Source organism: Dermatophagoides pteronyssinus, unplaced genomic scaffold (assembly GCF_027571235.1).
Source record: "Dermatophagoides pteronyssinus isolate colony J.1.1.1.1 unplaced genomic scaffold, Derpt_VIB-CSIC_2022.12 sq0006, whole genome shotgun sequence".
NCBI classification, from domain to species: Eukaryota; Metazoa; Arthropoda; class Arachnida; order Sarcoptiformes; family Pyroglyphidae; genus Dermatophagoides; species Dermatophagoides pteronyssinus.
In genome coordinates, this window is record NW_027461530.1 from 1788518 (window position 1) to 1802483 (window position 13966).

The following is a 13966-nucleotide window of genomic DNA, read 5'->3' on the forward strand; positions in this document are numbered from 1 at the left end:
AAAATATTTATCGGGTTAATTTTTAAAAATTGGCTGACTACGGAATAGTCAATTTGAAAAAAAGAAAAAATTTTCGATTAAAATCGATTAGAAATCGAAAGAAAATACAAAAAAAAAATCAATCGAAAATTTGATTTATTACAATTTCGACAATCGATGTGATGTGATAATTTTTTTGCAGATAGAATTGAACTTGTCAATTGGAAAACATTTTATCGTATAATTTATTATCGGAAAAAATCGAAAAAAAGTAAAATGGAAATCGAAAAAAAGTTTTAAATCACCAGGAAAATTTTACAAAATAAAAGTTTTTTGTTTTGTTTTCGAAATTAAAGAATCAAGAAAATTTAGAAAAACGAATCAAATTGAAATTGTTTTTTATGTAAATCATTGTGTGAAGGTGAAAAAAAATCTGGAAAAAAAAATAAAATTTCGCTATTTTGATCCAACATAAGATGACATAAAGGTCGATATAGCTAAGATAATTTATTCATTTTTTTTTCTTTACTACTGCTTTAAATTCTGCTGGTTATAATAATAATTTTAACAAGAGTAACAAAAAAAAAGAGTTAATTAATTTATTTGAATAATTAAAACATAAAACAATTACAATATACGACAGGATCTAATCAACTTTTTTTGTTTTGACAACAACAACAACAACAACAACAACAAAAATAATAATAATCAAGAGGAGAAAATGACGTTTTATGTGTGTGTGTGTGTGTGTGTGTGTGTACCAAATGTGTTCCAAACAAACAATGTTCCAGTGTTCCAAAAAGTCAGAACTACCAAAAAAAAACGATACATCATTATCTATATTAATGACCCAATCTGCTTTACGTAACTTTTTCTCTCTCTCTCTCTCCCCTTGTTTTTTTTGAATCTTTTTGATTCTTTCCAACAGTTTTTCGGTCGGTCGAAATCATAATCATCATCATCATCATCATTAATTCAGTGTATATTACATACACACTGTTTTTTCATTTTCTATGAAATTTTAAATACTTTTTTTCTCGTCTTTCTAGTCTTTTTTTTAATAATTCTATACAGCCATCAGTCATCATCATGTATCAAAAATGATGATGACTACGAACAACAAAAAGAATCGAAATTAGAAAATTCTTTTCTGAAAATTCTTTTAAAAAAAATGTTGCTAATGAAATAATTTTGAAGTTTATTTTTTAATGGGCAAAATATGTGTGTGTTTGAAACCAAACAATCAGGTTTTCAATTTCAGATTCTGGATCAATCAATCAAAATTCTCTTCTTTTCATTCCATTCAGAATAATATTCCAATCAATGGTGCCACACATGTTTTTTTTTGTTGTTGTACATAAATGGCTTTGGGCATCGATTTTTTTTCTTCATTGATTCTGTGAATTCTTGTGAAATTATTCCAAATATTGATTAACCCTTTTCTTTGCTTTTTTGGGCAAAGTATTCAGTTTCGTATAACAATAAAAAAACGGGTAATTTTATTTGAATTTTAAAATTTTGTACAACAGAAAAAATAAACTTTGAAATAAGAATAGGAAAAAAAACTGCAGCAAAGATGATTACGGTGAAACCGATAAAAAAAATATTTTAAACGGTAATCTAATTTACCGGGGTTATTCATTTCGGTTATTCATTCGGGTAATATTCGGATTTGATTGGCCCGAAGGCATCGATGATGATGATTATGTGAATCGGATGGATTTTCATTTCATTTCCCAGCAATAGGATGTTTTCTGATTTTTCATTGAACGAACAAATTGAATTTGAATTGATTTTCTTCTTTCATTCCTTCAAATACAACATCCACCTACGCACACACACAATAAAAAACTAACTTTTAACGGTTTGCATAAGGAGTGGTGGTGGTGGTGGTGGATTTAGCCATCGTGCATCCATTTAAGCTAAGTTAATCAGTGAAAAAATCATTTTTTGTTGTTGATTGACATTCCATTCAATTCATTTCATCAAAGAAAAAAAAAGATTCCAAACCGCATAAGGTAACTGTTTTTTTTCCAATTTTTGTTTGCTGTTGTCAGGTTTAAATCACGTGTGTGAGTCTGTGGTTCAAACTTCAGGGCTAGTCACTGAAAAAATTAATTTTTCCTTGAACCATTCGGCTGTAAATAATGATATTGTTTGTTTTTTGGGTAAAAAACAAAAAGTTAATCATGGATCAATGTGTGTGTGTGGGAGAGGGGAAAGTGGTTGGCAATTTTCTTTTGTTTCTGTTTTTCATATATTTTAATTGTAAAAATCGATGTATTTGTTACAATGAAAATCAAACCAGGCAGAATTGATTTCAACTTAAAGTTACAAAGTTTTTTTTTATTATTCTAACTGAATTTTTCTTTCCTGTCATTCATTCATTCATTCAAATTCATTAAGTCAATCCTGTCGATAAGATTCATTCATCTGCAGAATTCATTGATTTGACAGCGGCATTATTCTCAATGCGGTTTTTTTTCGAATTGCTTGGATTCAACTAAGGTAAACTTTTTTCGTTTCTCCTGATTTCAATCAAGTTATATGGTTCAATGAATTCTTTCTTTTTATCATTTGAGAAAAGTAAAAGAAAAAATGAAAATTCACTTAGTAAAGATAAATATTTTATTTTGAAAATAATCATAACCATCACGAAATAGTTGAAAAACAAACAAACAAATTCAAACAACTTTAAGGTGAATCTATTTCTCTCTCTAAGTCACATATTTGGCTGGTTATATAATAATGTCATTACTTTTTTCAAAATATCAAAATGAAAGGATTGTCTACATTCATTGACTAATGACTCTGTTTGGTTTCTTTTTATTCATTTGTAGAAATTCTTGTTTTTTTGTTTTGTTTTGTTTGTTTTTTCAAAGAAAAGTTTCTTTTTCCTACTATACTTACTTTTCCATTGAAGACAAGTGTATGAATGAATGAGAATCATTATAAAATCATTATGAATAAAGCATTAAGTTTTATTTTTTTTTAATTTCAATGTTATGTTTTCATTCATTCATTTTTCTCAAGAATTTCAATTTGCTAACCATAGATATCATCATTATTCTTATTACACACACACACACAAAAAAAAAAAACATTATATTTCGTCTATCAAAATTCAATAATTAATGATTCTATCATCATCATCATCATTATTAACCAGAATCAATTATGTCGATTGTTTTACACACACGCACACAGATACAGAATTTCGATTTTTCTTTTTCTGTTCTGAACCAATTCAAACATATCAAGATACATGAATTTAATGAAACATGTTTCTTCGGGTTTTTCCGCCGCAAAAAACATTCATTTAGAATTGCCTAAAGGCTAGATCATTAATATCGAAACAATTAGCTTTTAAAATTTGAAAAAATTTGAGGAATTAAATGATGTTCTGGTGGGTTTCTTCTTTCATTCCAAGTGGAATTGGTCAAGTTTTTGTGCAAACAAAACCGAAATTTCAAAAAAAGAAAGAAAGAAAGAAAACATTAAAATTGAATGAATAGCCATCGTGTATGTTATTGTCATTTATGTTTTTCAATGAAAAATTTTGGTTTGAAGTTTTTCTACAATGGAAAACACATAACATATTTATGTTTGAAAGGATTACAATTGTACACTAACAACAACTACAACAAAAATAAGAATAATAAGAATTTGGAAAAAGTTTCATCATTAAGTTTAAATGAATGTCTTGAATGTGCAATAAACAATGTAACTAACAGAGAAATGAAATGAAAAAATTCAAGAGAAAAAAAAAGTATCCTAATTAATTAATACAATGTGTATATGTGTGGATCACAAAACAAAAACAAAAAAGAAAAACAAAATTAGCACCAGAATAATGATGATGATAATAATGGTCAATCTTATACAAGGTCATGTCCAGCATTGAGAGAAGATGCTAATCTCTCTTGGTCTCTATATCTTTGTCTTTTTCCATTGTTGAGAATTATATGGAAGTGGTTGTATGAATGAAAATTTCAAATAATCCGATTTCCAAATGAAAAAATCAAAGAAAAGAAGAAATTCTGATGAAAATAAAAGCTTGAATAAAAGAAAATAGAGAGAAAAATGATTATGTTTGTTGGCCTAATCTTATTGTTTTTAATTCTTTTTTAATTCTTGTTTCTCTTTATACACACTCACCCACACGAAATAAAATTAGGATTATGAATTTGAAAGAATATTCTATTCAATCAAAATGAAGAAAAAACGAGAGCGAGAAAAAATGAACAATGAATTCTGGTCTTTCTGTGTGCGTGTGTTTGAATGACTGTATACATGGATAAAATGATGAATGGATTGATAGAAACTTTTGAATTGAATTGATTATTTACGATTGTTTTAATTTGAATTTTTCTAGAATAATTTTTTAAAAGAAAATCTTCATTATCAAGGTAAGAAAAAGTTTTCAAGAAAAAAATAAAAGATTTCGTCAAATTTCTCTTGAATCTTTCTCTCACTGTTTCTCATTTCAGGATTCTCGATTCTCGATTAATTTAATTAGAATTCAGTAAAAACACACACACACACCGAGGAAAATCTATGCAAATTTTTTTTTCAAACCACGCACACACACTATATTCTAAACACGTTTTGAATATCAATTAACTATTTTATGATGATGATGATTCAAATAGTGTTAATTGATAATATCTGCAGTGCAGATTCAACGAGAAAAAATTTGAAATTCATACACACACACACCTAACCTAACCTAAACTAAATCAAACTAAACTAAAACTTTTATTCAAAAGAATTTCATCTAATGATCTTCACCAGTGTGTGTGTGTGTGTGTGTGTGTGTGTATGGATCGGTGGGTGGATGAATCAATTATCTCTTCAACTAATTTTCAATTAAGGTTTTCAAAGAATTGAAAACATTGACCAGTGTAGTGGTTGGATACAGAGCAAAAAAAAATTCAAGTTTTTTTTCAACTAGAAAAAAAATTTGCTCTTCAAATTCAATTGCCTAATGATGATGATGATGATGATAAAACCACTTTATCCCACTTTTTTTTCCTACAAATTCAATAATGGTCAACAAACGAACGAAAAAAAAAAAATGATGGCTATGATGGAATTATCATTTTAATTACTCCGAAATGAAAAAAACGAAACGAATTGAAAAAAAATTTGATGATAATGATGGTCATTCAAATGAACAACAACAAAATGCATTTGAAGGATTCATTTTGATGCTATCCTTGATTATCGTGCAAGAGAGAGAGAGAGAGAGAGAGAGAGAGAGAGAGAGAGAGAGAGAGAGAGAGAGAGAGAGAGAGAGAGAGAGAAATTTTAAAATTTCAGAAAAAAATGATATAAAAAAATATTTTAATAGAGAAAATGAAATAAATATCAAAGTTTTTTTTTGTTGTTGAAGAGAAAGAGTTGAGCAATTTTTCGGTAAATGTTTTTTTCTTGTTGTTGTTCGGTTCGATGCTGGTTCATTCTTTGTGATACCAAAACAGAAACTTCATACAGAATATACAGAATTTTTGAATTTGAATTTGAATTTAATAAACAAAAACCCCTATTCCATAAAATTATAGGGGGGAAAAAATAAATAAAAATAAAAATAACAAAATTCAAAGATTATTATAAATGAAAAAACAAATTTCAAAAAATGATCAAAATTATTAGAGTTACAAAAATATGTACAATCATCGGAATTTATCAAATTATAAAAATTAAATCTCTCATATGCAAAACGATTACAATTGTTAATTAGGTGCAGTGATGATTGAACTTGACAAGAACAAAAATTGCAAACGGAAGAATTTGAAATACGGAAACGCGAAAGATATTGATTAAATTTTCCATGATTCGTTAAAAATTGAGTAATGATAAAACCTGGTATCAAACAAGAATCCAATCGATGTTGAATAGTAGGAAAAAATTTCTTAGTATACGAGCCATTGATAGAAGATTGCCAAGCGAGATTCCAATCGTACAATAATTGTGTATTAAATCCATAATAGGCAGACGATAAAGAAATACTGTTATAAACGATAGAGTCCAAAAAAGCTGCCAATTTTGCAAAGTAGTCAGCAAGATCATTGCCAAAATTTCCATTATGAGACTTAGTCCAATTAAGGCAGATATGTTGACCATGAATTCTCGAAAAGATATTCTGAACTAACTTGTTCGTAGAATAAATGTTTCGGATACTCATAAGAGCCGATTTCGAATCACAAAATATTCTTGTATTAGATGCATTGTTTTCAACAATCCAAGAGATAGCTTGGAGTATAGCAAATAACTCGGATTGAAAGACAGAGCAATCATTAGCCAAACGAAATTTTTTGACCAGAAGTGGCGAAAAATCATTAGCACCAGAGAAGACAACAAAAGAAGCACCAACTTGTCCATCAATCTTGGAGCCATCTGTAAAAATAACATAATCATGGGCAAAGTCACAAACATCATCAAAATCATTACAAGCAATAGAAATATTGATTTTAGCTGGATGGATAGTATCAGCAAAGTCCAAAGGAAGTTGATAATCAGAAAATGAATTATTATGCTTGATTGAGAAAATATTCGAATAGAATCGTAGTTTTAAATCAATTGGAGGACATTTGGCAATAACCAAAGAAGCTTCCAAAGACACAGTTCGAAAAGCACGAATCATACCAATAATAAAAGCACGTTGAATGCTCAAAAGTTTCTGTCTTTTGGTAGAGAAATTCAAAACATCACACCAAATCGGGCAAGCATATAAAATCATTGGCTCAATGGCCTGTAAGTATATAGTACGGAGAACATCAAAAGAAAGACCCCAATTAGAACTATATTTACGTCTTATTATGTTGTTAATTTTCAATGATTTTGATTTAATATAATCAAGATGTGCGTTCCACGTAAGCTTAGAATCAACAATCAGACCAAGAATTTTGATGTTCGGCACAATATCAATTTTACGACCATTTAAAACAATGTCAGGTAGAGTAAATTTCCGACGCTTTGTCACAAGCATTCCAGTAGTTTTAGATGGATTGAAAGATAGACCATTTTTAAGACCCCAACAAGAAATAATTTTCAAGGTTTCATTGGTAATTCTTGCACAAACAGAAATATCGGCATGCTCACAAAACAACAGGCAATCATCAGCATAAGCTTGAATAGAACAAAGTGGTGGTAGTGGTAATTTTAGTAAACCATCTAACAGAACATTCCATAATAATGGTGAAATTTTCCCACCTTGTGGACAACCACCTGAAGCACATTTAGTTGCGGAAGCATTAAAAAGTGGTAATTCAACACAACGATTAGTAAAATAATCCAAAATTACATTATAAATGTTTGGTGGTATTTCAAAACGCCTTAAATGTTTTAAAATGATGTCATGACGAGCAGAATCGAATGCACCACTTATATCAAGAGACACAACGAAAGCGAAGCTCTTCCGTAAAAAGACCATTTTGATTTTCTCCACTAAAGAAGCCAAGGCTGATTCGGTAGATTTTTGTGGAAGAAAGGCAAACTGATTTACAGCCAACTTACGATTTGTAAGTAGGTAATGTAGTAAACGTCGAGCAATAATACCTTCAAATATTTTTCCTAGGACGGGTAATAACGATATTGGTCGATAAGAACGGTATGTTTGGTTATTGTTCTTCGGAATCAATTTAACCAGCGACTTTTTCCAACATTTGGGAAAGACACCAAAAGTTAAACATTTATTGAACAAAGATACGAAAAATCGAGGAAAAATGGAATGGATATTTTTGATAATATTGGCTGAAATAGCATCATAACCCGGACTTTTATTGTCATTTTCCATACTAATGGCAAAATCAGTCTCTTTTGTAGTAATCATCAAATCATTTGGAGTTGAACAAGTGGAACGGTACCATGAATGTATTTGATTAACTGTAGCATTATCAAAATCCGGATAAAATTTATCTAATAAATAAATAGCAGTATCAGAAGGAGAAGACGTCCAAGTATCATCATCTTGTTTGACCGATTTTAGAATTTGATTTGTCATGGAAGGATTCTTCCAAAAGCAAAAAGCTTTTTTCCAAATTGAAGTTCTGTCGAGAGAGGCAAAAAGGCATTACATTTTTGATATTAAAAGAGCACAAGGAATTCTTAAAATTTTCAACACTATCTAAATAATGTTTTCGCCATAAGGTTCTATTAGTGGAATTCCTTTGCCTCTGATATCTTCTTCTAAGATTTTTCATAAGCAAAAGTTTCATGGTTAAATCATTTGGTAACTTTTTAGCTTCAAAATGAGGATTTAATAGCGGAAGATTTTGATCACATAGATGTTGAATAGAAGACATAAGATCATCGGTAAAATTTTCAATCTCATGACGTGTTGAAAGACAATTAACAGCAACATTAAAGTTGTGTAAAACCGACCTACCAATGTGATGGAAGTCAGTCCAATCTATGTTTTTAGTACGATATTTCCTGGTTAAAGATCTTGGGATTGTAGGAAAAGAAGAACCATAGCAGAAAGATATTAGATTATGATCAGAACCAGACACCAAATCTTCAGTTTTCCAATCAGAAATTAAATTCGAGGCATTACCATTTATAACTATCAAATCAATGGCACTCTGATATCTACCATTATCAAAAGTCATGGAGCCGTCATTTAACACCATCAAATTATTGCTACAAATCCAATCCATAACCAAAGAACCACGTTGATCAATTATATCACCACCCCAAATCGAGTGACGAGAATTAAAATCACCAGAGATGATGATAGGATAAGAAGAAAAGGTTGTCAATATGTTTCCTAAATGTGCAAGATTCTGTTCAAGACAAACAATACCATCATTTCTTGAGAAATAAATAGAACAGAGCACAAACGGCCTAGAACAATTGACAAGAGCACATGAACAAGTGGAGGTAGTAAATTGAACAAAATTAAAAAGATCGAGACTTGAAATAATGGCACATTTCGGATTAGACGCATGAACCATTTTGAATTTTGTAAAACCATTAATCGTATTCGTTTTATGAGGTTCTTGAACGCAGAAAAGAAAAGAATTTAAGTGTTCGGAATTAGTAATGAATGCAGATGTTGACTTTAGACTATGCTGTAAATTTTGATTCAATATCTTGATATTATGATTAGTACCCATAGTCATAATAATTATAAGTTTTTTCCAAAGCAGATTTATAAAGCGGGCATTCCTTACTGAAGACCGAATGATCAATGTTCACTAATTCCGCATTCTCTCTACGATTTTGATTAGTCCAGATACAATTAACACATCGAGTAGTTGTAATTTGAACAGAACAGTCTTTTGATGAATGACCATCGTTACATTTAGAGCAAACTGGATTATTGTTACAAAATTTTGCAATATGACCAAAACGAAGACATTTGAAACAATGACGAACATTAACATGGTTTTTGACTAAACAGCATTTATAGCCAATAAATAAATTACCCAGATTAGTACAAATTTGCCAGATCTGAGGCGAAGCCTCAAGAATAACGAACTTAGAACCGACACGGTCGAGTTTGGAGAAGGTAACTTTTAAAAATTGACCCTCAAGCTTCAAGCAGTCTTTAACAGCTTCATTTTGTGACTCAATTGCTCTAACAATACAATCATCCTCCAGGTCACGTTCAACACCAAGAATCTGCAAACACGGGTTTCGTTTCGTTGGAACGGTAGCTTTAATACCGCATTTAGATTTATTAATCTCTTCTTCCAGAATTTTGCAATGAGATTTTGATTCACATTTTAACAATACCTTTTTATTCTTTATTGGAAATTGTTTAAGAATTTTCAAGCCACGGTCAGATATTTTCTTACTAGTAATTGCACCTTTCAAACGACTCATCGTTTGATTAGAATCAGTGATTGAATTATCATTATCATCTGGCCCCACTATACAAACAAATTCCGTCTTTTTCTGAACAATATTATGATTACCACTTTGATTATTAACAACAACTTGTGCATAAGATGATTTGCTAGATGATTTTGAGGCAGCATCAATTTCAGTTTTAGCCGAAGCCAATAGACTTTGAATGAAAACAGAACAGCTTTGCAAATCCAAACGATACGGATCCAAACCTTTATCATCACTTCTTGAAACGCTATCAAGCCATTTCACCCATTTATCAGCAAGAATAATATTTTTGGAAAAATTCGAAATATCACCTGGTGTTGTCATGTTTAAGGCTATTTCGACAATGAGAATATACAGAATATTGAAGAAAAAAAAAACTTTTAATGGCGCCCAAACTTTTTTCTTTCCCTTCGTTCATCATCATTACCAGTCTATTTCTACCCCCTTCTCTCTCACTTAACTACTATCACTAACCAAGTTTTTTTTATCCATTTTTGTTTGATTGGCTTGCCTAATATGCATTGTGTATGTACAGATGGATTGAATTTGTGTGCCTCTCTCTGTGTGTATCTTGGTGCTTTTTTTTGAATTTTTTTTTGGTTTGAAATTTTTGAATATTTAAAAAAAAAGAAAAATTCTGATTTAAATTTTGCATCATTCTACAACAACAACATTGAAAGAAGCAAGGAAAATTTTCCCGGAAAGAAATTTTCTTTCTTTCAATCTGTCAAGTGTCTTAATCCTTTCAAAAAAAATTTCTTTCTATTTTAAAATACGGTCATTTATTGATTTTTACTTCTTCTTCTTCTTTATTCATCCTGTTAGTTTATAAAATGACATATGGTGGTCATTATAACAACCAACCAACCAACCATCCATACATTGTATTCAGAGCTTAATATTTAAATTTTTTTTTCAAAAAAAAAAAAAAAAAAATTAGATGCAAAAACACCACATGCAGATCAAATCAATCTCTTGCTTTCTGGCATCCCAGATACTATATACACACCAATGCAATGATGATGAACCAGTTTAACCCAAAATGGTAAATCATCATCGTTGATTTGATTTGATTCGTTTTTGTTGGTTTTCAAGAATCGAACCCATGTTGAGATTATTACCGGATCTTTATTCTATCCAAAATTCTATTTCGACATATGCATAAATCGTTTGCATAAAACTTTCATTTCCCGTATTTTCTCTGTCACTTGTATATGATATGTAGTAGTGAATGCAGTGAAGGGATAGACTTGAAAGGCAAAATTTCAATTTCCCAAACCTTCCCAAAAAAAATATGGCTATATTTGATTACCCTAATCATAATCATTATAAATATTTTCCTTGTTGTAAAACATACATACATACAAACACACACACAGGAAAATTACTGTGTTTTTCTTCATTGATGATCATAATGATGATAATCATCATCATTGGAAATAGGATGTTCAACAACAACAACAAAACATTTTGATAAAACCAAAGAACAAAAAAAAAAAAAATATGGCGACATTTGGTCTTCGTCATCATCATCATCATCATCTTCATGACTTGATCGTTATGATGGTTAACCAATTTATTGGTTTGTTGATCAGCTTCATTTAGTTTCATTCGAATGTAGAGAATAAAGTGGAAAAAATGAATATAAATTCATCTTCTCTCTCTTTTGATGGTATGCATAAATATAAATGGCTCCCTGAATAGAGGATTTTTTTGGTTTTGCAGAATATGTTCAATAAGGGCATCATCAAAACGATCCAAGAATGTTTCGTTATCCTGACTATAATAATTGAGTTGTTTGTTCCTCGAGAGAATCATTTCGACAAAAAAAAACGAAAATAGTCACCACAAACAGATTGCAAAATGTAGTGACATTTGTGGGTTAAAATGAATTTTGTTTCATCCTCATACTTTGTTTCATCCCCCTATAGTTATTTCGGATGATAAAATAAAAATTTTGGTACAATAAAAATAGTCAAAACCAATCAACCAACCAACCAACATCATAGATGAATCGATTTTGTTGGTTCGATTATTTTCATTTAGTTATTTAGTCAATATTTACCGACCAATCAAGAAAAATAAAATAATGATGATCACCATCAAAACAAAATTGACCATTTAAACATCAATCCGAAAAATAAATGTCCGAAAAAACTAGCATTTGTAGCTGGTTGAATATTCTGTATTTTTTTCATTAATCAACTCAAACCTAAAAACAAAACAAAACAAAAAAAAAGTTTGATCAACAAAGAATTCTATTGGTGGAATTGAATAATAAATCTAATTATCTAAGAATGATAAAAACAAATAGAAACTATTTTGAATGGAAACTTTTCTTTTCGCATAAACTCTTTTCTCTAGTGAACGTTATTATCATTTTTTTTCGTGTTATGTTTCACAAATTAGCTTCTAATTTTCATTAGCCAAACATCATTTTGTTTAATTAATCAAATGAAACACAAAAATGTTTTGATCAATCAATCGATCAATCAATCAAGAAAATCGATTGATTGATTGATTTGTTAGTTGAAATTGGCATCAAACCGTTTGTTTGTTTTCGTTTATCAATGGAAAAAACTGTCAAAAAATAAGTTTGACATTTGATTTACATTCAAATGACACGCAAACATTTTTTTTCTTTGAAACTTCAAAAAAATTTTCCAGTAACAAACGAAAAAAATCACCTCACATAATGATAATTGTCGAAATAGTACCAAAAAAAAACATTCCGGTAAACCAAGAAAAAATTGCCGAAAAAAATGATTACGACAATGATGATAATTATCATTTCATTCAGAATTTTTATTTCTTCCATTTTTTTTGTTGATAGCCAACTAAGTACAAAATAAGTGGTTCAATCAAATACAACCGAATTGAAAAAAAACAACTAAATTGCAAGACAATTGACGAGAAAAAAAATCAGTGAAAAAAAAAGTTCATTCACTGAGAATGAAAGAAGAAGAAAAAATTTCCAAACAAATTCTGGGTAGCGTGGGTGTACACACACACACAGTGTTTTTATTGCTGTCAATAACGCAATTTGTTCATAAAAACAACCAACCAACAACATTAACTTTCATTCATTCATTCATTCATTGACTATAGTCACAGAAGAAAGAAAAAAACCATTGTAATTTTCATTCAAAGTAATGTGACGAACAATGAACAAAAATTCTATATTGAATTCTTACAATAATAACATCGACAACACGACAAACAACAATAATCATAATCAAACTAAATTATCATCATCATCATCAACATCATTTTTTTCGGTAATGTTTCGGGAAACCAGTGAACAGAAGAAGAAGAAAAACAATTATTAAATTAAACACACATCATCATCATCTTTTTACCGAAATAAATAATAATAACCGCATCAACTTAACAGCAACAACAACAATATTTATTGAGAATGTTTGTCGAATGAAAAACATTTTCTTCTTATTTTTTTTGCTTTTATCAGATCAAATCAATGAATGAATGAATGAGAAAATAATAACCATTCAGCCATCATAATAGATTTTCAATGTATCGATCAATTTTTTTTTGTGGGTTTTGGTGGATTTTTGTCCAGAAAATTCTGTTCACAATTTTTTCATAATCGATTCAGCTAATCATCGTTATTATTCGGAATTTTTTTTCATCATTGAAAAATGATCAATGAAAATCATTTTTTGGTTTGTCAGGTAAACCAGGATTGTAGATCCTTCATATCATCATCATTTGATGGAAAAAAAACATCAAACAGATGATGATGATGATGATTCTGATGTCCATTGATAATTGAATTAGATTTTTTGTTTTTTTTGAAAAAAAATTTAATATAATTATCCAATACACATCATTAATAGAAAAAAAAATGATGAAGATGATAATGGACTGGATTTGTTTCGTTTACTAATTGATTAGTGAAACAAAGAAAAGTTTCCGAAATGAAGAGAGCAACGGAATGGGAACGGAAAAAAAATCATAATTCAATTTTGCCATTAAAGTTTTACTAATATCATCATAATGATGATGATGATGATGATGATATCAATCGGATAAGAATCAACTGATATAATATCTCATTGGTCTAATTAAATGATGATGATGATGATGTTTGTATTCGTTATTCTATACTGGGAAATTGGATGAC

At 29.6% G+C, this 13966-nt stretch overlaps 1 protein-coding gene across 1 annotated transcript in view; it reads right to left on the bottom strand.

Annotated features, from left to right (window-relative positions):
* LOC113790092 (uncharacterized) overlaps positions 1–13966 on the bottom strand; it is a 31315-nt gene that overhangs the window by 16734 nt on the left and 615 nt on the right. The window lies entirely within an intron of this gene.